Below are 26,240 nucleotides of genomic sequence, written 5' to 3' on the forward strand. Positions count from 1 at the left end.
TGGTTAGCTATAAAATGTAGCATGACAGGGAAAGGAGTCACCAACAGCTGCAAGCTTTTTAAGGGGAAGGTATTTGGGGAAAATGCAGCTCTCAGCAGTTCTCCTGCTATCTCCCTCATTAATCTGCTTCACCCATCTCCTCACTACCATTGTGCCCACAATCCCTTCTGCTTCTTAACACGTAAGCACAGGCACACGTGGACAGCACAGTAGCACAAGTGGCTAGCACTGTGGCTTCACAACGCCAGGGTCCCAGGTTTGATTCCCCACTGAGTCACTGTCTGTGCGGAGTCTGCACGTTCTCCCTGTGTCTGCGTGGGTTTCCTCCGAGTGCTCTGGTTTCCCCCCACGGTCCAAAGACGTGCAGGTTAGGTGGATTGGCCATGATAAATTGCCCATAGTGACCAAAAAAAAAAGGTTAGGAGGGGTTATTGGGTCACGGGGATAGGGTGGGAGTAAGGGCTTAAGTGGGTCGGTGCAGACTCGATGGGCCAAATGGCCTCCTTCTGCACTGTATGTTCTATGTAACATTCCCTGTGTTTTTCCCTTTTAACTACTACCTCCAAACATATCTCCTGCCCTCACACTTGCTTTTGACCTACTCTCATTGTGCCTGTAGCCCTCCATTCGCTTCTCCGTTGAACTCACTTTCCTCAAGGACAGATAGTGCAAAGCCACAACCCCTCCGCCTCCTCTCCTCCATATCCTCCCTTGAAAACAAGGTTGGTTTACTGTGAAAACATCATGCTAAAATGAGTAAAGGGATAATGTCTGCTTGCTTGTCTGTTTGTTTTTTACTGCGTCAGTCAACCCTACTTTTTTTCAACTCCTCTGTCTACCTGTCTTTCTCCTAGGTGCTAGAAATTAAAATATTTTGTTTTGCAAGTCTAAGCAATTAACATTGGCCAAAGGTCACTCTTAACAAAATATAGTATTAAACAAGAATCATTGGAGCTTTGTAAAAAAGGTAAAGGTTCTGGGGAACTTTAATCTTCATATAGACGGGGCCAATCAAATTGGCAAAGGTGGTCTGGAAGATGAGTTTGTTGAATACTTTTATGACAGTTTCCTCAAGAAAAACGTTGCAGAACCAACTAGGGAAAAAACTATTTTAGATCTAGTATTGTGCAATAAGGCTGGGTTAATTAGTATGTCATAGTCAAAGACCCACTGGGAAATAGTGATCATAATACAATTGACTTCTACATTGAGCGGAATTCTCCGCTCCCGCGATAAATCGGGAAGGCCGTCGTGAACTCGGCCGAGTTTCACGACGGCCTCGGAGGCCGCTCCTCTCACCTTATTCACCCCCACCTGGGGGCTAGGAGCGGCGCTCCGTAACTCTCGGCCGCCGGGAATGACGCGACGGCGGCGCCTAAGGTGACGTCAGCCGCGCATGCGCAGGTTGGGCGGTCCAACGTGCGCATGCGCGGCTGACATCACGATGGCTGACGGCTCAAACTCACGCATGCGCGGTTGCCGTCTTCCCCTCTGCTGCCCCGTAAGACGTGGCGGCTTGATCTTGCGGGGCGGCGGAGGGGAAAGAGTGCGTCGCTTTGAGACGCCGGACCGATGATCGGTGGGCACCGATCGCGGGCCAGTCCCCTCCCGAGCACGGCCGTGGTGCTCACTCCCCTCTCCGCCCCCCACAAGCCTCAAACCAGCATTTGGCGCCATGTTCGCGACGGCAGCGACCAGGTGTGGTTGCCGCCGTCGTGAACCGGTCAGGAACGGCAGGCCGCTCGGCCCATCCGGGCCGGAGAATCGGCAGTCGCCGTGAAGGACGGCGAGGGGCGATTCTTCCGAGCGGGGGGTGGGAGAATCGCGGGGGGCGCCATGTCGTGAGTCGCCCGGCCCTCCCGCGATTCTCCCACCCGGCGTGGGGAGCGGAGAATTCCACCCATTATGTTTGAAAGAGATATACTCAGAGCACAAACAAGAATCTTAACTTAAATAAAGCTAATTAGATAGGTGTGAGAGGAAAGCTGACTGAAGGTGATTGGGTAAATGGACTGAAAGTTATGGCGGTAAATAAATAGTAGAAAACATTTAAAGAAACAATTCAAAATGTTCAACAAAAATACATTGAAAACCAAAAACTCAGCGAGAAAGATCCATCCGTGGTTTACTAAGGAAAGTAAGGATAATATGAGATTAAAAGAAGAGGCGTATAATGTTGCAACGGATAGCAGTAAGTCTAAGGATGAGGAATATTTTATAAACCAGCGGTTCACCAAAAAGTTGATAAAAAGGAGAAACAAATAAAATGTGAGGTTAAACTAGCTAGGAATATCAAATCAGATTATTCCTGAACATGGCTGTGTTTGCATCACAGAGTAACATTTCAGCCAACATTTACGAATGTGGTGAACGTTAGCTGACCCAGACATGACCCATTATATGATATTGATGATAGCGGAAATTTCATAAATTAAGATGATCATTAGATGAGTCTGGAAGATTCCAAGTGATGGGGTTATGACATTTTCTTTGACAGCTTGTTCCACTGTCGGATTGAAAAATGAAATGAAAATGAAAATCACATATTGTCACGAGTAGGCTTCAATGAAGTTACTGTGAAATTCCCCTAGTCGCCACATTCCGGCACCTGTCCGGGGAGGCTGGGACGATAATCGAACCGTGCTGCTAGCCTACTTGGTCTGCTTCAAAAGCCAGCGATTTAGCCCAGTGAGCTAAACCAGCCCCTGTTCTTTGGAAAGAAAGGTTGTTGATACACTGTCTGGGAATGAGATGTTCTTTGTCATTTGTTTTTTTTTAAAATAATTTTTATTCAAATTTGCATATTTTCACAAAAAAGAAAACAGTAACAGAAAATTCTAAGAACATATATACAAAAGAGAAACAATAAATAAACACCCGTCGTTGGCAAAGATTCAACCCCAAACAAAGACAAAGAGACCCCAAATATTGCGAGCCCCCAGCCTGGATTGACCCTGGATCCTACCACCCTCGACACCGTCCTTGCTACACCCTTCCAAAATTCCCCCAGCGCTGGGCATGCCCAGAACATATGGGCATGGTTTGCTGGGCCCCCAGAGCACCTAATACACCTGTCCTCACTCCCAAAAAAATGGCTCATCCTTGTCCCGGTCATATGAGCCCTATGCAGCACCTTAAACTGTGTGAGGCTAAGCCTCGCACAAGAAGAGGAGGAGTTCACCCTTTCCAGGGCATCCGCCCACGTCCCCTCCTCAATCTCCTCACCCAGCTCCTCCTCCCATTTACCTTTCAGCTCCTCCACCGAGGCCTCGTCTACTTTCTGCATCACCTGGTACGCTTCCGAGATCCTCCCCTCTCCAACCCACACCCCCGAGAGCACCCTGTCCTGAACCCCACGCGGCGGCAGCAGAGGGAACCCCGCTACCTGCCGCCTGACAAACGCCCTTACTTGCATGTACCTAAAGGTGTTCCCCAGGGGGAGCCCAAACTTCCCTTCCAGCTCACCCAGGCTCGCGAACTTCCCGTCTATGAACAGGTCCCCCAGCCTCCTGACACCTGCCCTGTGCCAACTCAGGAACGCGCCATCAATTCTCTCTGGAACAAACCGGTGGTTCCCCCATATTGGGGACCCCATCGAGGCCCCCACCTCCCCCCTGTGCTGCCTCCATTGCCCCCAAATCTTGAGGGTAGCTGCCACCACCAGGCTCGTGATATACATTGTTGGAGGGAGTGGCAGCGGCACCGTTACCAGCGCTTCCAGGCTCGTGCCCACACAGGATGCCATCTCCATCCTCTTCCATGCTGCCCCCTCCCCGTCCATTACCCACTTACGCACCATCGCTACGTTGGCAGCCCAATAATACCCACAGAGGTTGGGCAGCGCCAGCCGCCCCCTATCCCTGCCCCGCTCCAGAAACACCCTTCTCACCCTCGGGGTCCTGTGCGCCCACACAAATCCCGTAATGCTCCTGTTAACCCACCTGGAAAAGGCCTTCGGGATAAGGATGGTGAGGCACTGGAACAGGAACAGAAACCTCGGAAGCACCGTCGTTTTGACTGACTGCACCCAACCCGCCAAAGACAGCGGCAGCATGTCCCATCTCTTAAACTCCTCCTCCATTTGCTCCACCAGCCTTGTGAGGTTAAGCTCAAGGCCCCCCAGCTCCTGGTCACCTGAACCCCCAAGTACCTGAAGCTCCTCTCCGCCCTTTTCAGCGGGAGCCTGTTCTTTGTCATTTGTGTGGGTGGCTAACTCGCGTTTTGTCATTGTAAGAGGGCACCAGGCATTTGTCTTTGATGATTCCCACCAGTTCATTCCATATTTTATAGAAGTTGGCCAGTCTACTTTTCTTCCTTCTTCGCTGTTTCCAAGGCTGGAATTCTCTGGCCGATCGCTGGCGGTGGGATTCTCAGCGCACACCCGTTCGTGGGTTTCCCAGCCGCATGCGGTGGCTTCAATGGGAATTCCCATTCACAGCGGCGGGAACGGAGAATCCCGCCACCAGTGAATGGTGCGCCACCTCCCACTGCCGGGAATCATGCGGCTGAGAGGCCACAGAAACCCGCCCCAAAACTTTGAACAAAGATGTGACACTGGTGTAGTTTCCATCTTTGGATCGCTTTATTGTTATTTATATCTCCAGCCATATAAATATCCCATCCACACCTTGTATATCCCAGGATTAGATAAACCAGGGTGCGATCTAACCAAAATAAAACAGAGTGCCATTCTGGACGGATTAGCAAGGTTGCTCCCAGTGCTAAAAGCGCCGGGATCGGCCCCGCTATCTGTCGGCACTTTGTCTTGTTTTCGTGCCTTGGTGGGGAACGCCCTCCCGCGACTGCACTTAGCAGCATTTTCCTCCTCCTCAGTGCAGAAAGGGATCAAGGCGCCATTTTAAAATCACGCCCAGATCTCACGAGCCCCTGATGAAACCTCGGATCTCTCCTAATGCCCCAATTCACCTACCAGGTGTCCTTGGGTCTCCCGCGCTCCACCACAAATGGGCAGGGTGCCCCCGGGTCCGATCCTGGCACAGGCACAGTGCCAACTTGACACCTTGGCACTTCCAGCCTGGCACCCTGGCAGTGCTCCTGCCAGGCTGACAGTGCACTAGCAGTGCTAGGTTGGACCTAGGTGGCACTGTCAGGGTGTAAGTCTGGCAGTTCCAAGGTGCCCAGGTAGCCGGTGCAAATGGCGCCGATTCTCCGCAGCTCGGAGAATTGCATGCCGGCATCAGGGCGGCGTGGCGCAGTTGTGCGATTCTCCGACCCGGTGCGGGGCTCAGAGTATCGTGCCCACAGTATTACCATATGAGTTGTTTAATCTTTCTTGAAACTTGAAGTTAGGTCATTGACAGTCTATAAATGCTATCTTTCACTGGTTATTCATGATGGAAAGCTGATAAGTCCCTGGGATCTGATATTATGCTTCCCAGAGTACTGAAAGAGCTTACTATAGAGATAGTGGATGCATTGATGATCATCTTCCAAAATTATATACATTCTGGAATGGTTCCTGAAGGCTGATAGGTAACTAATTCCACCCTAGATCTGTTAACATTAAATCAGTGGTCGGGAAAATGCTGGAATCTTTTACAACCATGATCTGATTGGGCATAGTTGGCATGGATTTATGAATGGGAAATTGTGGTTGACGAACGTTTTTGTTGCTAAACAAATTGATGGATGTAGTATATTTGGACTTTTAAAAGGCTTTTAATAAAGTCCTCCATAGGAGATTAATTAGCAAAATAAAAGTACATGTGCTAGGCGGCATCACACTGTCATGGATTGAGGATTGGCTAACAGGCAGAAAAAAGGGAGTAGGAATAAACAGGTCATTCTCATGTTGGCAGGTTGTGGCTGACGAGGTACGGCAAGGATCAATACTTGGGGCTCAGCTGATCACAATATGTACCAATGATTTGGATGAGGGAGAGTTGTAAGAATGTCGTGAGTGAGCAAGAACATGGCAGATGAATATAATGTGGAAAAATGTGAGGTAATCCACTTTGGTAGAAGGAACAGACCCGCAGAGTATTTCCTAAATGGTAAGAAATGAGGAAGTGTAGATGCACAAAGGGACTTGGGTGTCCTTGTCCATAAGTCATTGAAGGCTAACATGCAGGTGCAGCGAGCTATTAAGAAGACTAATGGAATTTTAGCCTTTATCGCAAGAGGATTTGATTACAGGAGTAATGAAGTCTTGCTTCAATTGTATAGAAGCTTGGTTAGACCGCACCTTGAGTACTGGGTGCAGTTTTGGTCCCCTTACCTCAGAAAAGATATTATTGCCATAGAGAGAGTGCAACAAAAAGACTTGTCCCGGGGATGGAGGAATTGTGAAGAGGGATTGGGCAAGCCGAGCCTGTATTCTCTCGAGATTTGAGGAATGAGAGGTGATCTCGTTGAAATCTACAAAATACTTAAAGGAATAGACAGGGTAGATACGGGTAAGATGTTTCCCCTGGTTGGGGAGTCTAGAGTCTAGAAGGCAAAATTTCAAAATAAGAGGGATGCCACTTAGGACCGAGATGAGGAGGAGTTTCTTTATTCAGAGGGTTGTGAATGTTTGGAATTCTCCAGCCCAGGGAGCCATAGAGGCTAGTCCATTGAATATATTCAATGCTGAGTTAGACAGATTTTTTTGATGAACGAAGGAATCAAGCTTGGTCACAATCAGATCAGCCATGGTCTTATTGAATGGTGGCACAGGCTCAAGAGAGAAAATGGCCTCCTCCTGTTCCTATTTCTTAAGTTCTTATGTTACATCTTGCAGCAACATCCTCACTATTCCACCAGGGCAGGCGGATCCTCAACGTAGTTCACAGGACTGCCATGAACCTCTGGACCTACGTGGCGTTAAAGACCTGCAACTTTGCGAATCTAGGTATCTAGAAATGGGAAAACGGGCACAGAATTAGGAATATTATTCTCCCAGCGGTTTGTAGTTCCTGAACCAAGTTAGCTGGACAATTGCAGATGAACCTTTCCCTGCTGTAACCTTGAAAGTGACTGATTGCACATTACTGTAGATGTGGAACTTTCCTCTATAAAGTGGTGCAATGGCAAGGATGCACTCACTAAGAAAAACGAGCTGGGCATTTTCTTAATTCTAGCTATGATATTTTTGATGCGCAGACACTTGCGCAAAGACAATGCATCACTGATGGCAATGAACATTATCCAATCATCCACACTTAATAGTACCTCCAGAAGGCTCATCGATTCAACAATCACTGTATGATTGTTACAAATGCTCCTCAGCTCCAGCAAACCATGTCCATATGTTCTGGGCATGCCCAGCGCTGGGGGAGTTTTGGAAGGGTGTAGCAAGGACGGTATCGAGGGTGGTAGGATCCAGGGTCAATCCAGGCTGGGGACTCGCAATATTTGGGGTTGCAGTGGAGCCGGGAATGCAGGAGGCGAAAGAGGCCGGTGTTCTGGCCTTTGCGTCCCTAGTGCCCCGGCGGAGGATTCTTCTTCAGTGGAAGGATGCGAGGCCCCCAAGCATGGAGGCCTGGGTCAACAATATGGCGGGGTTTATTAAATTGGAGAAGGTGAAATTTGCCCTAAGGGGGTCAGTGCAGGGGTTTTTCAGGAGATGGCAACCATTCCTAGATCTCCTGGCAGAACGGTAAAATCAAAAGGTCAGCAGCAGCAGCAACCCGGGGGTTGCTTTTGTTTTTGTTTTGGGTTGAATCTTCGCTAACAACGGGCGTTTATTTATTGCTTCTTTTTTGTATAAATGGGGGGGGGGGTTTGTTCTTTTTGTTCTTTGAATTTTCAGTTACTGTTTTCTTTTTTGTGAAAATGTGAAAATGTGAATAAAAATTATTTTTAAAAAAACAAATGCTCCTCAGCTGTTTATATCAAATAAATGTAAAAGCACTTGGTTAATTGGTCTTGTGCCGAAAACTAGGGTGGCATGCCTGCAACACCAGACTGAAGGAGAGCGCTTGAGATTCGCTGGAAATTGAGCTTCATTAGCATAATACCACAGAGCTGTGTGCTCAGATAGTGACTGTGCAGCTTGCCTGCCAAGGCATTAGAAAAACCATCTGGTTCTGACATGGAGCCAACTCACATGTAGATGGTAGGAGGGAGAGAGGTAATCAGAAGTGGGACAAGTATGAGATGTTAACAGCCCTCTTGCTTTTTCTGCAATCATATTCAGTAAAAATATCAAAAACATACCTGTCCGTTGGTAGTTTTGGTTGAATTTGCGATTTGGTTGTTAAACCAAGCATCAGGCACCTGATTAACATGAAGGTCAAGATGTTTTAAGCGGCCATCCAGCCAGTTTCAAAGGGAATAGGGTATGGGGAATCACACCTCAATATTAGTTCCCTTAACTTAAGAAAGCGAATGCAATGTTGTCATTTATCTCAAGAGGGTTGGAATATAAAAGCAGCGATGTGCTACTGAGCCTTTATAAAGCTCTGGTTAGGCCCCATTTGGAGTACTGTGTCCAGTTTTGGGCCCCACATCTCAGGAAGGACATACTGGCACTGGAGCGTGTCCAGCGGAGATTCACACGGATGATCCCTGGAATGGCGGGTCTAACATATGATGAACGGCTGAGGATCCTGGGATTGTATTCATTGGAGTTTAGAAGGTTAAGGGGAGATCTAATAGAAACTTACAAGATAATACATGGCTTAGAAAGGGTGAACGCAAAGAAACTGTTTCCGTTAGGCGAGGAGACAAGGACCCGTGGGCACAGCCTTAGAATTAGAGGGGGTAAATTCAGAACAGAAATGCGGAGACATTTCTTCAGCCAGAGAGTGGTGGGCCTGTGGAATTCATTGCCGCGGAGTGCAGTGGAGGCCGGGACGCTAAATGGCTTCAAGGCAGAGATAGATAAATTCTTGATGTCGCGAGGAATTAAGGGCTACGGGGAGAATGCTGGTAGGTGGAGTTGAAATGCCCATCAGCCATGATTGAATGGCGGAGTGGACTCGATGGGCCGAATGGCCTTACTTCCACTCCTATGTCTTATGGTCTTATGGTCTTAACTACTTCCCCAGAAAACATGCAATAGGGACAATTTCCCACCTGAGAATTTTCAGCATAAGACTGAATTTTCCCAGTCCTTTGGAAACAGGAAATGGGAGAGCCAGCAATATGGTGAGGGAAGCTGTCAGAAGGGAAGTAGTGTGTCTTCCCATCATTATGGCATATCACCAGTGGCGGGAATCTGAGCCTCAGTGATGCAGTTGCCCACCGGGCAGCCAATTGAGCCACCTAAGGGCCCAGGTAGGAGCCATTTCCTACCCCCACCAGCATGTTTCATGTCTGTCACTACAGCAGGAAGGGGGGTTTCCAGGTAAAGCATCCCAGGGATGCTAATATAATTAGGCTTTCAGTTGTAAATACACAGTACCAAAGCTGACAAATGCAAGCTAGAAGCATTAAGGAGGCAAATTATTGGTACAACTGTCATTAATTTTAAGTGCATATTTAAATCGGACTAGATATCTTATCAAACCAGAAGTATGTTAATGTTATTGAGCGCCCCTGTGAGATGTCTCTCTTTTGCATCATTAAACCTGTATTAAGTAGAATATGAGGTAAGATCATGATTTTCCAAAATAAACAATTATTTTGCAAGGAGAAACATTCCTTATAATCTTATTGTGACGAAATAGAAACGTTGGCATTTTTGTGCAATTTTCTATTAGGGGCTGGTGGGTTAAGGTACGACCTGGCCCATGAAAGGGTTGCCTTATTGTGATTATAGAGAAAGGCAACAAAAGACATGCACAGCTCATCCATTAGATTATAAACACATGCAGCTCTCCTCAACTAATAATACTAACCAGCAGTGTAAAAACGAAAACTGGCCAATATCAGCAACACCTTTTGTAATTTAGTCTCCGTTGCCATAAAACAATAAAACAAACAGCTTAAAATCATGGTTGGCTACCATCATGGCCAAGACTTTACCAAATCGTTTCTCAAATGATTGTAATGTACCTGTATTCACCATAACCCTCAGGTGTCTTTTCCTGACATCTAATGTGATTTATTGGCTGGTCCTACTCTCAGTTTCCACATTTGAATATTCAATTCAATCACATCTAATTCCTTTATAATTTTAAAAGCCTCAATCATACCACCTCTAAGCATATTTGTATAGCCTTAATTTTCTAAGTCTATTCAGGGAATAGAGATATGAATTTTGGTAAATAAAAGCAAAATACTGCGGATGCCAGAAATCTGAAGATAGAAAATATTGGATTAACTCTGCAAGCCGGGCAGCATCTGTGGAGGGAGAAGCAAATGTAGCCTTCTTAGCATCCATATTCTGTGGTCAGATTGCACATGTACATTGACAACTCCTAGCTCTACCTGACCTCTACTGCCTTGTAACTGTCACACTACTTGCTCAACATCCAGTACTGGGTGGCCAAAAATATTAAAAAGACCAAAACCATTGGATGGAATTTTTCAAAAAATTTTCTAAGTGTCAGATTTGGCGTGAAAACCGGCGTGCATCCTGCCGGCCCCAGTGGTGCGATTCAGACCCCAGTTTTTAGGCACTCCGAAAATGTGTTTTCCTCACCTTAAAAAAATGGCACGCATGTGTCACAAACTGTCTGATTCGCCTATCCACAGTGTCAACTGAACACGTTAATCAAGGGGGCGCTGCATTTAAACAGCTCCACAGCACTTGTTCACAGTCAAACCAGGAGGATGGCAGCCAAGGAGCCAGCTCCACGATTCACCGAGGGGGCCCTCATAGGAATGTTGCATGCTGTGGAGGAGTGACAGGCAACTGTCTACCCTCAGACTGGCAGGAGCCCCTCCAGCAAGTGATGAACCTCACCTGGGAGATGATGGTCTCACTGGGGAGTGCCAGCACCCTCCATAAGTGGATGGGGGTGCAATGCTATAAAAACATTAATGTCTTACTTCACTGCGTGAGGATAAGTGCTTCCTGTCGCCTCTCCACTTTGCAGTCACCCCTCCACACTCTAGTTGGACCCCACATGCTGCCACCTAACAGGGCCATCGAATCCCTAGAACCCCAACAGTGCAGAATGAGGCCATTCAGCCCATTGAGTCTGCGCTGAAACAGCATTCTACCTTGGCCCAAGACCCTGCCCTACCCCCGTAACCTTGCCATTGATCATGGCCAATCCACCTAACTGACCTCCCACAAGCTTCCTCATATCCCTGGAACTCCCTTCCTCACAATTCATCCCTGCTCACATGCTGTGCCCACACATACCAGGCATCATCACCATCTCACTCAGCAGGTCGCCTGCTAACATTATCCCCATTTGTCTCCCTGCAGGATAAGCTTGCTCACAACCACCAAGAGTGAGTGAAGACCAGGCGATGGGATGGCAGAGATGAGGATCTTGTCTCCATTTGAGGAGTAAGCCCAGGAGCTCAAAGGAGGTGCCGGAGCATGGCTGTGTGGAGAGCGAGGTGGGCCTATGAGAGAAAGGTCAGGAGCATCCACACCAGCTGCCCAGACTCACCAAAGTTCTGTGTGTCCCCAAACTTTGCCTTGCCATGCACTACCAGGAAAATCACCCGAGGAGCCTGCCCCATCCACCAGCAGGGTCCCACCTCCAACCCTCGACATGACCTCTGAGGAGATTTCAGAGGAGGACACAGAAGATGCATCGCGGCTATCACCTGCACCCTCCACCAGCGCAGATACACACCTCGGTGGGCACTCTTACCAGGCAGGCTTCTGGGTCACTATTTGGTGAGCACCACACGGTTTCCGACGCACATCAGGTGGAGGCAGGAATGCCCCAGGGATCGGACAGTCGGAGGTGTGCTGGATTCCAGGGCTCTGCTGTGCCCCAGCCAGGTGCCATGCCTCAGGACATGTTCTTCCCTTCTCCTGCATGAGATACAAACGCAAAGCCAAGAACAGCAGGAGAGGGTGTCAGTGACACTCCTGCGACTGCAAGGCCAAATGGAAAAGTCCCAAAGCCTTCTGCCATAGGTGATGTTGCCAGCGATGAGTGGCACCAGGCTAACACCACAAGGGTGGTGTCTGCTTTTGAAAGCCTGGGGCTTGAAGCCAGATCCATGGTGGGAGATGGCCAAGACATGGCTCAGTCCCAGAGGACCATGGCTGAGGTTTCAACTGCATAGATTTCGTAGAATTTACAGTGCAGAAGGAGGCCATTCAGCCCATCGAGTCTGCACCGGCTCTTGGAAAAAGCACCCTACCCAAGCCCGCACCACCCTATCCCCGTAACCCAGTAACCCCACTCAACCAACACTAAGGGAAATTTTGGACATTAAAGGCAATTTAGCATGGCCAATCCACCTAACCTGCACATCTTTGGACTGTGGGAGGAAATCGGAGCACCCGGAGGAAACCCACGCACACACGGGGAGAATGTGCAGACTCCACTCAGACAGTGACCCAGCCGACAATCGAACCTGGGACCCTAGAGCTGTGAAGCAATTATGCTAACCACTATGCTACCGTGCATGGTGTAGACACTGGTGGGCTTCCATGAGTGCTAGCACCAGAGGACAACAGGGCTTTTGGATCTCACTCCCTCTATCCCATGGAGTGACCCAGGGGCCCACGAGCACCCAGAAGGAGAAGGATCAGTGGTGCGCAGCCCTTTCCACCCAGGAGAGTTTGGCAGTGACCAGCTAATCTGAATCGACCCTTTCAGAGACCGGCGTATCTCAGATGCAGCAGGCAGAACAGGGTGGCACAACCACACCAGTGCCACTCAAAGGTAGGCTGGGGGACCCTTTAGGTCTCGACCCTCCAGAGGGCGGCCACCAAGGGCATCTCAGGCATAAGGGCATAGAAGACAGCTGGCTGTCTCAACATCTAATGTCTACTCTGTGGACACACTGAGATGTAGTGGGAGGGTTCGCAAGGTTAAGGAATTTAGGGGGCATGGGTGAAGTTAGGCATTAGTAGCTCGGGGACACTGTCACTTGCGCAATTTTGAGATTGGGATATAGTTATTCTCACTGGGCCTCAATACCTTCCAAATGATGAAGTCTTCTCATTAAAACTGTTTCAATTACAGTGACATGACTCTGTTATGATGCAGAGAACCCTAAACTCTTGCTCCTAATCCCCCTGTAGGGCAAAACGATAGAAGAATACAGTGCTTCACCTCGCTTAGACATGAGGCAGTGAGTCAGCGTGCTGGCATCAGACAGACAGGAGTCAGACATATGCAATAGTCGAGGAGCATCACAGACTGTTTGTCACTGCGAGTCATCATCACCCTCCTGCATTGACTGGACATCAGGATTCCCAATCCCCAGTTCCATGATTAGCGAGTGATCGGTTATCTTCATCCCCTAGCTGCAGAGAGGTGACCATGTCCTGGTGGGTGGCATCCAGTTGTCCGCCGAACTAGTCATCCTCATGAACAGGGAGGCAATAAAGACATCTCTAACCCTCCTGCCCATGCGCATCCTTGCCCCCGCCTTCTCAACAGGCTGTTCCTCAGCACCCTCCTTGTCCGAAGCCATGTGCCGCTCCTCCAGGCCATCATCTGACAGCTCTTCCCCCGGGATTGTGGAGAGCGCAGCACACAAAAATGTGGAAGACTCTCTGAGGTCTTATACTGCAGGGCTCCTCTGGACCTGTCAAGGCAGTGGACATTCATCTTTAACAGTTTGATTTGCCGCTTGATTACTGAGCATGTTGCACTGTGTGCCTTGCTACATCTGCCTTCCACTGAGGTCTGTAGGCTCCACGTTGTTGTCATCAACCACTCCCTTAGGGGATATTCCATGTTGCCACGGAGCCATCGCTGTAGCCTGGGGTATCCCTCAAAAAGTCATGAGGTCTGCGACTGCCCTAGCATGAAGCTGCCATGCATATTCCCTGGAAAATGGGTACACACATGCATGGCCCGCACCTGGTGGTCGCATTTAGGGTGTGGAACCGCTTACTGTTTACAAAGGGGACTTCCTGGTTTCATGGGGCGTGAATAGCCACATGGATATAGTCTATTGCCCCCTGCACCTGTAGTAGACCCGCTACCTGAACCCTGTTGATCTCTCATCCTGTCTGGCCTGGATCTGATCGAAGAGGATGTATACACCAGCCCTTGCATATAGTGGGCTCGTGACCTTCAAGTGCACTTATGGATGGATGCCTGCGAGATTCCGCGGAGATTCCCGGTGAACCCCTGGAAGGACCCTGAGGCAAAGAGGTTCAGGGCTGATGTCACCTTGACAGCCACAGGGAGCTGGTGACCATGGGGCCATGTCCACAGGTCATACCTCCTCTTTGTGAGCCTCTCCACTGGAGAAGCTATCTGAGAGCTCCATGAAGGAGATCCGATTGCGGTATACTCTGGGATATAGAACATAGAACATAGAACAGTACAGCACAGAACAGGCCCTTCATTGTCACTTTCGTGCTCCATCTGGCTGGTGCAGCTCTGGCCTTGATCCTGGTCTGCGGCCACCTGACCTTGATCTGGAGGGTCTCTCCTGACTGCTGACACATGTTGCTGCTGGAATCTGTCCTCCTCCAGTGCTGTAATCAATTAGATTTGGCTAAAAGTGGATTTGTGAAAGATCAAAGCGCATTCTTGGGCCATACAATTGGAGTTAGAACCATAGACTTTACAGTGCAGAAGGAGGCCATTTGGCCCATCGAGTCTGCACCGACCCTGGGAAAGAAAACCCTACTTAAGCCCATATCTCCACTCTATTCCCGGAACCCAGTAACCCCACCTAACCTTTTTGGACACTAAGGACAATTTAGCTTGGACAATCTACCTAACCTGCACATCTTTGGACCGCGGGAGGAAACCTGAACACCCGGAGGAAACCCACGCAGACACAGGTAGAACGTGCAGACTCCGCGCAGACAGTGACCCAAGCCGGGAATCGAACCGGGACGCGGGAGCTCTGAAGCAACTGTGCTACCCACTGTGCTACTGTGCTTCCCAGTATGAATATAAAACTTGAATTCTAGTCTGAATGAATTTTTACTGATGCATTCTGCAAATAAATCTTTCTGCACAGTCACATCGTTTCATCAGTTTGTGGAGTAATTACACATTTCCCAAATTATAGAATTCATAAATATTCTGACATAATCTCATTTTTTGTAAATATAGTATATGATTCTTTCTTACCAGCAAGTCGTAAACAAGGGTTTGTTGAAATCGTCAATTTCTGTGTTTTGGTTTCCTGTGCGGTGGAAGCTTGTTTTCACAATGCCTAGAATATAGCCAACATTCAAATTTGACCAAATTCGAACCAACAATTCGACAGGAAGAGAGAAGGTTACAGTCCACTGGATAGCATGAAGTTCAGAAACCTACAGAGTGATCCTCCAGCTAGTGCACGTCATGTATGTTTCTAAAGAATAAAACTAGGAAGTGATCTCAGGCCCATCTCAGGTTTCTTGGCCGCGGACCAGCAGTTCCTTACTCACTTAGTCAAGAATTACGAAAAATAAGAGAGGCATTAAAACTGAGCCTCCAGGCCGTCTGCACAATGACACATTGGGGTTCCCTTACCTAATCCACAATATGTATGAAATGAAGGATGTCGTGTTGTTCACCCTGGGGTAACACGGATTGCACACGTTGCAATTAACTGATCAAGTATACACCAAATGAAGGCATTGGTTCAATAAAAGATTTATTGAACTCTAACAACAAAACACATAGCTGGCTGTAGGTTGTCTCTCTACTACTCTAAGTAAACTAAAGCTAACTATCTAGACCAGGCTAGCTCTGACCCACGTGTTGGAGGTGTTGAATGATTTGTACACCCTGAATATCACTATCGGTATCACCAGTGGAAAGAGGCAGAGTGCTGATGCCTCGTGTGTTTTATCGGTGTAAGTGCCCCTCGGATCGGGGCCGCCAATTCTCCGGCCTGGATGGGCCGAGCAGCCACGCGGATACAACAGAGTCCCGCCGGCACCGTTCACCTTTGGCCGCTGCCGGCGGGAACTCTGCGCGAAGGGTCAGGGGGGTGGTCTGTGGAGCGGTCCTTCACCAGGGGTCATGATGGGGTCTGGTCCGCGATCGGGGCCCACCGACCGGCGGGCCGGCCTGTCCCCCCTGGGCCTACTTTCCGGCGCAGCCGCCCCTGAACACCGACGCCATGTGGAGTCGGGGCCAGCGTGCAGAAGAAGTCCCCCGCGCATGTGCAGGATGGCACGGCCCAACTGCGCATGCGCGGGTTGATGCGGCGCCCCGTGCCTGTTTCGAGCCGTCGTGAAACGCGACGGCGTTCACGATGGCGCAAACACTTGTGCTCCATTTTGGAGAATCGCCCCTAGGGTGTCTAGCGTGCAGAAACATAACATCATATATACAAGGAATTATTTATAAGTCTAGTTGTTGAGGCTGTCGACGGATTCTCATGGACCGCCTGAGAGGTGGAGGCGGAGATGATGGTCTCTTGACCGGTTGGCATGCAGCCAGGCTGGTGGCCTCATGGAGCGAGGTGTCTAGGTCGGGCACAGTGATATCTGGGAAAGTGAGATCCAGTGGTGGGCATGCCAGTTTGCGTAGCGCTCTTCTGTTGCGTCTTACAATCGATCCATCCACCATGCTAACGACGAATGACCTGGAGCAGCCTGTCGAACCACAACAGCAGGAGCTGACCAGCCGCCACAAGGCAACTGAATGCGAACAGTGTCCTTCGGAGAGAGGAGCAGCAGATCCGTTGTGTGAGCATCATATGTGATCTGTTGCCTGGTTCTGATCTGCTGCATCTTTTGCAATACTGGAAGGTGATCCAGGTCAGGTACATGAAAGGCCGGGGCAGTCGTCCTCTGGATCGGTGATGGGATCCAATTCCAAGTCCAGCAGCCCTTGCTGCACACTTCAAACTCGTTTTCATTGGACCTGGTACCGCTGGCCCCGTGTCGGAGGTGCAGATCTGCACAGAGCAGCATAATGGCCAGGCTTCTTGCAGTTGAGACATCGCCTGCCTCTCGCGGGGTATTGTCACTTTAAGTGGGCAGTGCCGCAGTTGGGGCACGTCATTACGTTGACATTGTGACATTCGGTGCATCGTCGCACCTGCGCAGTGCGGTCAGCCGCCGCTCGCACCTGTGCAGTGTGGTCTTCGGCCGCTCCGTTTTCCCAACCATGGTACGCATGTGTGGGAGCCCTGGAAAAGTGCGCAAAATGGCCGCCTTCATCGATGCTCAGGCCCTGCATTCGGGCGATGTCTTGTCCACTTTCAGCCTCATGAGAGGCGAGTTGGTCCTGCTCTGCCGACTTTAGGCGGGAATAGAAACTTTTCGTCAGTACATGGACTTTGCATGTCTCGATGGCCACTGGCAGGGTCATATTTTTTATTTTTAGGAGCTGCTCCCACAGGGTGTCAGAGTGGACGCCAAACACGATCTGAGCCCTGATGAGGGAGTCAGCGGTGTCTCCATAGTTGCAGGACTGCGCTAGAATGCGAAGCTGAGTAAGAAAAGATTGAAAAGGCTTGTCCTTATCCTGAAGGCGCTGCTGGATACGTAACGCTTGAAGATTTTGTTTGTCTCGACCTCGTAGTGACTGTTGAATGTTGCGAGGACAGTCTGGAACTTGGCCTTGTCCTCACCGTCAGAGAAAGTGAGCCAATTGAAGATTTGGATGGCCTGGTCCCCCGCAGTCGACAGCAGCAGGGCGATTTCTCGCGCATCAGAGGCACTTTCGAGGCCTGATCCTTCAAGGTATAGGCTGAATTTTTGCTTGAAGACCCGCCAGTTGGCGCCAAGGTTCCCGGAGATGCAGAGGTGCCTGGATTTTTTCCATGCCACAGGAAGGCAGTTGCTGGTCTTCAGAGAATTTTCAAAGGTAAATTACTTAGAGGCAGTAGCCACTTCTGGTATCATGTCGTGTTGTTCACCCTGGGGTAACACGGATTGCACACGATGCAATTAACTGATCAAGTATACACCAAACGTGGGCGTTGGTTCAATAAAAGATTTATTGAACTCTAGCAACAAAACACGCAGCTGCCTGTGGGTTGACTCTCTACCACCCTAAGTAAACTAAAGCTAACTATCTAGACCAGGCTAGCTCTGATCCACGTGTTGGAGGTGTTGAATGATTTGTACACTCTGTCTATCACTATAGGTATCACCAGTGGAAAGAGGCAGAGTGCTGATGCCTCATGTGTTTCATAGTTGAAAGCCCCCCTCTGGTGTCCTGTCTTGTGATTGGCCGTGTTCTGTTCTGTATATTGATCGACTCACCTGGGCGTCTGTCACTGCCTGCTTTTGCCTCATGATGTGCATGGATGCATATTATGACAAAGGATAACCAAAATGAAACTTTTACTTAAGGTCAAAAATGCGAAGAAAATATAGAAATGACTCATGATTAAAACCGATTTCTGGATTGGACATTCTTTGAACCCATGACTAAGATATTAGTAAATAAATATAAAGGGAACTTGTGAATACAATGTGTAATCTAAACTGTCAGTATAGTGTCACCTCATTTAGCCTGTTACTTAAATCTATGGTTAGAGTTGGAGAAAGTGTTTTCACCTCCCTTCTGCCTTTGCACTATTCCTTTAGTTATCTATAATATATTAAAATAGTATAATATCTTAGGAGGCACAGCGCCAAGGCCCAGGTTCTATTCCAGCCTCAGGTGACAGCCTGTGTGGAGTTTGCACTTTCTCCCAGTGTCTGTGTGGGCTTCCTCCGGGTACTCCAGTTTCCTCCCACAGTCCAAAGATGTGTCGGTTTGGTGGATTGGCCATGCTAAATTGCCTCCAAGTGTCCAAAGGTTGGGTGAAGTTACAGGAATAGGATGGGGGATTGGGCCTAGGCAGTGTGGGCTTTTGAAGGGTCGGTGCAGACTTGATGGGCCGAATGGCCTCCTTCTGCAGTGTAGGGATTCTATGATTAAAAGTCAGAGGACAAATTTTCCATTTTGGAGTTAAAGTGCGTGGTGTGTGGGAAAACTGGCGTGATTCCCGCTGAGCAGTGGGGCAAATGTTTGCACCTAATTGCACTTTTCAACTCATTATTTATGAATCAATGAGGAGCTCATCAAATCTCATGGCAGGGTGGGCAGGGATTCATCTGTGTGAGCATAGCGGACCAGACCCCAATAGCTGTTAGGATATGGGACAAGAACCCCAAACAAGTTTTTTAATTTGTAAAACTGTGAAGAAAGGATACTTCACACCAAGGGTCATGACTGACCAATAGGTATCTTTTATGCTAAAAAAAACTAATTTAAACACAAAATTAACCACGTTAACATCAAAGAAATACCTTTACAATTAGCAGTTAAACAGTTCTTAAACAAAAGGAAAAACTTGAACTTGTTGTCTATAACTGCTACTAATTCAAACTAAGCAACCTAATACAGTTCAAATGCCACTTATAAATAAAGTTAACAAAACAGGATACTTCCTTAGCTATGTAGAGACTATTAGAGAGAAAGCCTTTTGCGAGTAGGTCCAGGCACTACTACTCGAGATATCAGCATTTTGGAAAAACTGCTGTTCTACTTAAAATCCTATAACTGACTGCAAAACTAGGAACAGACTTGGCTCCTCCATTAATTACATCATCTGTATCCCACTAAGTTCCATGACCTATTTAGCTAGGACTAACCACTACTCCTTCATAAATTATCTATGCTCCAGTGAATCTCCAACAATCAAAACACAATTCCATTAGCCCTTTATCTGCAATCAAGTAAGTGGTTGGTATCAATCATTACCGCACCTGTTAAACTCTTTAATTCCAGCTTTTGCAGGCAAACTGCCTCTTATGTGTTTTAAACCAGGTTTGATTTGATACCACTACTGCCACAAATATGAAACATAATATATATGAATTTCTATAGACATCTTTTCACACTAACTTCATTGCAGTGTTAATGTAAGTCTACTTGTGACAATAAAGATTATTATAAAAATCTGCAATATCCTTACATCATGGGGTCAAAGGTCCTGCCACTGTATTTAAACGTCACCTGCAAAGGCATTCACTCACTGCAGGCCAGATGTTGGCTAAACTTCTGCCTTGCCATGATGATCAAACACAACACACATTTAGCTCAATGGTTCAGCAAGGCCTTCCTGGGGAATCTCAACCAGGCTGTCCATAAGGATGAGAGGTTATTTTTCTTCGGGATGGGGGCACGAAGTCCTCCCACCTGACCATGCTGGCCTGGAGGAGGTTGCCAGGGAGGTCAGCACCCGTTCCGCACAAAAGAGACCGCTTCACGGTGCAATAAATTAATGAATGACTTTATATTCTCTGCCAGGGTAAGTGAAAATTCGATGCACGCCAAACTCTCACTCTCATAAGGGCATCAGGCAGTGCAAGGTTTAGATTCCACAGGGATGTCATACACTACCAGTAGTTGGGACATCAGCATTTCATGTCTGTCAACCACTTGAAGCTCATCGTCTCATATAAGATCCTGCACAAAGAGTGTCTTAATCCCTTACTGGGGAGAGCTCAGCAAACACAACATGCTTGCACGCTTCTGAACTGCTGTTTCCTCCATAATGCTCACAGTGAATCAATCTGTTTATGCAGGACACAATCTCACTTCCTCAGGGTTCCCTTCAGCGTCACCAACGGGGTCTCGGTCTTCCAAAGGGGGATGGACCGAATGGTCGACTGGTTCGGTTTGCGGGCCACCTTCCTGTACCTAGACAACGTCACCATCTGTGGCCATGATCAGCAGGACCACGATGCCAACCGTGCCAAATTTCTCCACACCGCCACTCTCCTAAACCTCACCTACAACAAGGAGAAGTGCGTGTTTAGTACGAACCACTTAGCCATCCTCAGCTACGTGGTCCAGGACGGAGTTCTGGGGCCTGATCCCGATCGCATGCGCCCCCTCATGGAGCTCCCACTGCCCCAAGGCTCTCAAACGCTGCCTGAGGTTCTTTTCATACTACGCCCAGTGGGTCCCAAACTATGCGGACAAGGCCCGCCCACTCATACAATCCACCCATTTTCCCCTCAACAGGCCTTCGCCCATATCAGAGTCGACATCGCCAAGGCCGGGGTGTACGCAGTAGACAAGACGCTGCCCTTTCAAGTGGAATGCGACGCATCAGACGTCGTCCTTTCCGCCACCCTCAATCAGGCAGGCAGACCCGTGGCATTCTTTTCCCGCACCCTTCACGCCTCAGAGAAAAGAGGCCCAAGCTATCGTTGAAGCTGTGCGGCATTGGAGGCATTACCTGGCCGGCAGGAGATTCACTCTCCTCACTGACCAACGGTCGGTAGCCATCATGTTCAATAACACACAACGGGGCAAGATCAAGAATGATAAGATCTTGAGGTGGAGGATCGAGCTCTCCCCCTACAATTACGAGATTTTGTATTGCCCCGGCAAGCTCAACGAGCCCCCAGACGCCTTATCCCGAGGTACATGTGCCAGCGCACAAATAGACCGACTCCGGGCCCTGCACGACAGCCTTTGTCACCCGGGAGTCACATGGTTGTACCATTTCATAAAGGCCCTCAATCTTCCCTACTCCGTCGAGGAAATACGGACGATCACCAGAGACTGCCAGGTCTGTGCAGAGTGTAAACCGCACTTCTACCAGCCAGACAGTGCGTGCCTGGTGAAGGCCTCCCGCCCATTTGAACGCCTCAGCGTGGATTTCAAAGGGCCCCTCCCCTCCACCGACCGCAACACGTATTTTCTCACTGTGGTCAATGAGTACTCCAGATTCCCCTTCACCATCCCATGCCCCGACATGACGTCTGCCACCGTCATCAAAGCCCTCAACACAATCTTCGCTCTGTTCGGTTTCCCCACCTACATCCACAGTGACAGGGGATCCTCATTCATGAGTGTTGAGCTGCGTCAGTTCCTGCTCAGCAGGGGTATCGCCTCCAGCAGGACGACCAGCTACAACCCCCGGGGAAACGGGCAGGTAGAGAGGGAGAACGGGACGGTATGGAGGGCCGTCCAACTGGCCCTACGGTCCAGAGACCTCCCGGCCTCCCGCTGGCAGGAGGTCCTCCCTGATGCACTACACTCCATTCGGTCACTACTGTGCACCACCACTAACAACACACCCCATGAATGTCTCTTTGCCTTCCCCATGAAGTCCACATCCGGAGTGTCGCTCCCGACTTGGCTCGCAGCTCCAGGACCCGTCCTGCTCCGTCGGCATGTCCGACTCCAAAAGGCGAACCCATTGGTGGAAAGGGTGCAATTGGGAAACGGGCCGAATGGGTGGTGGCCAGGGACGAGCAGTCGATGGGCTATGGCTAGTCGACGGAGGAGGGGGGCGGGGTGCCCCCTGATCCGGCTGATCACGTGGAACGTGAGGGGGTTGAATGGGCCGGTTAAGCGGGCCTGGGTGTTTTCGCATCTGAAGGGGCTTAAGGCGGACGTGGCCATGCTTCAGGAGACCCACCTGAAGGTGGCGGACCAGGTCCGTCTGAGGAAGGGGTGGGTGGGGCAAGTTTTCCATTCAGGACTCGACTCGGGGGGTGGTGATCCTGGTGGGGAAGAGGGTGGCATTTGAGGCGTCTGAGGTTGTGGCTGATAGTGGTAGCAGATATGTGATGGTGAGCGGTAAACTGCAGGGGGAGAGGGTGGTGTGTACGCCCCAAATTGGGATGATGCTGGTTTCATTAGGCGTATGTTGGGCCGCATTCCTGGCCTGGAGGTGGGGGGCTTGATCATGGGGGGGACTTCAACATGGTGCTGGATCCCCTACTGGATCGTTCTAGTTCCAGGACAGGCAGGAGCACGGCGGTGGCCAAGGTGTTGAGGGGGTTTATGGACCAGATGGGAGGAGTGGATCCCTGGAGGTTCGGGAGGCCAAGGGCTCGGGAGTACTCTTTTTTCTCCCATGTGCACATGGTTTATTCCCGCATTGATTTCTTTGTTCTGAGTAGGGGACTGGTCCCGCGGGTGGAGGATGCCGAATATTCAGCTATTGCGATTTCGGACCATGATCCGTATTGGGTGAATCTGGAGATGGGGGAGGTGCGGGACCAGCGCCCGCTTTGGCGTCTGGACGTGGGGTTGTTGGCTGATGAGGAGGTGTGTAGGAGGGTTTGGGGATGTATCGAGAGGTACCGCGAGGTCAATGATCCTGGGGAGGTCCAGGTGGGGATGGTGTGGGAGGCTCTGAAGGCAGTGATTAGGGGGGAGCTGATCTCCATCTGAGCCCATAGGGAAAGGGGGGAGAGGAGGGAGAGGGAGAGACTGGTGGGGGAGTTGTTGAGTGTGGATAGGGGGTACGCGGAGGTCCCGGAGGAGGGATTGCTAGGGGAGTGGCGTAGCTTGCAGGCCAAGTTTGATTTATTGACCACCAGAAAGGCGGAGACACAGTGGAGGAAGGCGCAGGGAGCGGTCTATGAGTATGGAGAGAAGGCGAGCAGGATGCTGGCGCATCAGCTTCGTAAGCGGGACGCGGCTAGGGAGATTGGTGGAGTGAAGGATAGGGGTGGGAATGTGGTGCGGCAGGGGGCAGAGGTCAATGAGGTCTTTAGGGACTTTTACAGGGAACTGTACCGGTCGGAGACGCCGGCGGTGGGAGGGGGAATGGAGAGCTTTTTGGACAGGCTGCGATTTCCAAGGGTGCAGGAGGAGCAGGTGGAAGGACTGGGGGCGCCGATCGAGTTGGAGGAGCTGGTCAGTGGGATTGGCCACATGCAATCGGGGAAGGCGCCGGGACCGGATGGGTTCCTGGTTGAATTTTATAAGAAATACGTGGACCTGCTGGGCCCCCTGTTGGTTAAGACCTTCAACGAGGCATGGGAGGGGGGGTGTTCTGCCCCCGACGATGTCTCGGGCGCTAATGTCCCTGATCCTGAAGCGTGATAAGGACCCCTTGCAGTGCGGATCATACAGGCCAATTTCACTGCTAAAGGTGGACGCCAAGTTGCTGGCGAAGATCTTGGCCACTAGAATAGAGGACTGGGTGCCCGGGGTGGTACATGAAGATCAGACGGGTTTTGTGAAGGGGAGGCAGCTGAACACTAACGTGCGAAGGCCGCTAAATGTGATAATGATGTCGGCAGCAGAAGGAGAGGCGGAGATTGTGGTGGCATTGGATGCGGAGAAGGCCTTTGACAGGGTTGAGTGGGGGTACTTGTGGGAGGTGTTGGAGAGGTTCGGGTTTGCGGTGGGGTCTATTAAATGGGTGAGGTTGCTGTATGAGGTCCCGATGGCGAGTGTAGCAACAAATGGGAGGAGGTCCGAGTACTTCAGGCTCCACCGTGGGACGAGGCAGGGGTGCCCCCTGTCCCCCTTGCTTTTTGCGTTGGCAATTGAGCCTCTTGCTATGGCTCTCAGGGAGTCGGGGTGGTGGAGGGGTTTGGTGCGAGGTGGGGAGGAGCACCGAGTGTCGCTGTATGCGGACGACTTGCTGTTGTATGTAGCAGACCCGGTGGGGGGAATGCCGGAGGTGATGGAGATTCTTGCTGAGTTTGGGAGTTTCTCGGGCTATAAATTGGACCTGGGCAAGAGTGAGCTGTTTGTTGTACACCCGTGAGATCAGGAGGAGGGGATTGGTAGGCTCCCGTTAAAGAGGACAGTGAGGAGTTTTAGGTACCTGGGGGTTCAGGTGGCTAGGAGCTGGGGGACTCTGCACAAGCTCAATTTTACTAGGTTGGTGGAGCAGATGGAGGAGGAATTTAAAAGGTGGGACATGCTGTCGTTGTCGGGTAGAGTACAGTCCATTAAAATTACGGTGCTCCCGAGGTTTTTGTTTTTGTTTCAGTGCCTCCCCATTTTCATTCCGAGGGCCTTTTTTAGGAGGGTGAACAGCAGCATTCTGGGATTTGTTTGGGCGCACGGGACTCCGAGGGTAAGGAGGGACTTCTTGGAGCGGGGCAGGGATAGGAGGGGGCTGGCGCTGCCCAACCTCTCTGGGTACTATTGGGCGGCTAACGTCTCGATGGTACGTATGTGGGTAATGGATGGGGAGGGTGCTGCATGGAAACGGATGGATATGGCGTCCTGTGGAGGCACGAGCCTGAAGGCACTGGTAATGGCGCCGTTGCCGCTCCCTCCAACGAGGTACACTACGAGCTCGGTGGTGGCGGCTACCCTCAAAATTTGGGCGCAGTGGAGGCGACACAGGGGGGAAATGGGGGCTCGGTGGATGCCCCGCTGCGGAGGAACCACCGGTTTGTCCCAGAGAACATGGATGGCGGGTTCCTGGGGTGGCAGAGGGCGGGCATTAGGATGTTGGGAGACCTGTTCATTGACGGGATGTTTGCGAGCCAGGGTGAAATGGAGGAGAAGTTTGAGCTCGCCCTGGGGAATATGTTCAGGTACCTTCAGGTCAAGGCGTTTGCTAGGCGGAAGGTGGAGGGGTTCCCTTCGCTGCCCCCGCAGGGGGTAAGGGATAGGGTGCTTTCGGGGGTGTGGGTTGGGGATGGGAAGGTGTCTCACATCTACCAGGTGATGCAGGAGGTGGAGGAGGCGTCGGTAGAGGAGCTGAAGGCTAAGTGGGAGGTGGAGCTGGGGGAGCAGATTGAGGAGGGGACATGGGCGAACGCCCTGGAGAGGGTGAACTCCTCCTCTTCATGTGCGAGGCTTAGCCTCATCCAGTTCAAGGTGCTTCACCGGGCCCACATGTCCAGATCTAGGATGAGTAGGTTCTTTGGGGAGCGAAGACAGGTGTGTCAGGTGTTCGGGGAGTCCAGCGAACCATGCCCATATGTTCTGGGCATGCCCGGCACTGGAGGAGTTCTGGAAGTGGGTGGCGAGGACGGTGTCGAGGGTGTCCAGGGTCAAGCCAGGCTGGGGACTCGCGATATTTGGGGTTGGGGTGGAGCCAGGGCCGGCTCAAGGCACCGGCAACTCGGGCAGTCGCCCGGGGCGCCATGTGCTAGGGGGCGCCAGAGACTCGGGTCCCGCGCATGCGCAGTTGGGCCGGTGCCAACCAGCGCATGCGCGGTGGCCGCCCTCCCCCAGGGTGGCCCCCCCTCGGTCCGCCCCCCCCCCTCGGTCCCCCCCCCCCCCCCGCGCCCCCCCGCCCCCCCCCTCGGGTCCGCCCCCCCCGCCCCCCCCCCCCCCCACCCCCCCTTCGGGTCCGCCCCCCCTCGTGTTCGCCCCCCCGCGCCCCCCTCGGGTCCGCCCCGTCCCCCTCCTCGGCCCCGCCCCCCCTCGGCCCCGCCCCCCTCGGCCCCGCCCCCCCCCTCGGCCCCCCCCCCCCCCCCCCCAAGGGTGCCGAAGTTCAGCTTGCCCGGGGCGCCAGCAACCCTAGGGCCGGCGCTGGGTGGAGCCGGGAGTGCAGGAGGCGAAAGAGGCCGATGTTTTGGCCTTTGCGTCCCTATTAGCCCGGCGGAGGATCTTGCTGCAGTGGAAAGATGA

At 50.8% G+C, this 26,240-nt stretch overlaps 1 protein-coding gene across 3 annotated transcripts in view; it reads right to left on the reverse strand.

Moving 5' to 3' along the window:
• myot (myotilin) overlaps positions 1-15,267 on the reverse strand; it is a 175,882-nt gene extending 160,615 nt beyond the window's left edge. For 2 of the 3 annotated variants that reach the window (XM_038795777.1, XM_038795773.1), the window contains exon 1: positions 15,075-15,267. The gene's annotated coding sequence lies outside the window, so the exon portion shown is untranslated. Of the gene's footprint in view, positions 1-8,160; positions 8,180-15,074 lie in introns of those variants that run through there. The other variant, XM_038795776.1, reaches the window with a different exon arrangement.
• Positions 15,268-26,240: the final 10,973 nt, after the last annotated feature.

This window comes from Scyliorhinus canicula, chromosome 4 (assembly GCF_902713615.1).
Source record: "Scyliorhinus canicula chromosome 4, sScyCan1.1, whole genome shotgun sequence".
Classification (NCBI taxonomy): Eukaryota; Metazoa; Chordata; class Chondrichthyes; order Carcharhiniformes; family Scyliorhinidae; genus Scyliorhinus; species Scyliorhinus canicula.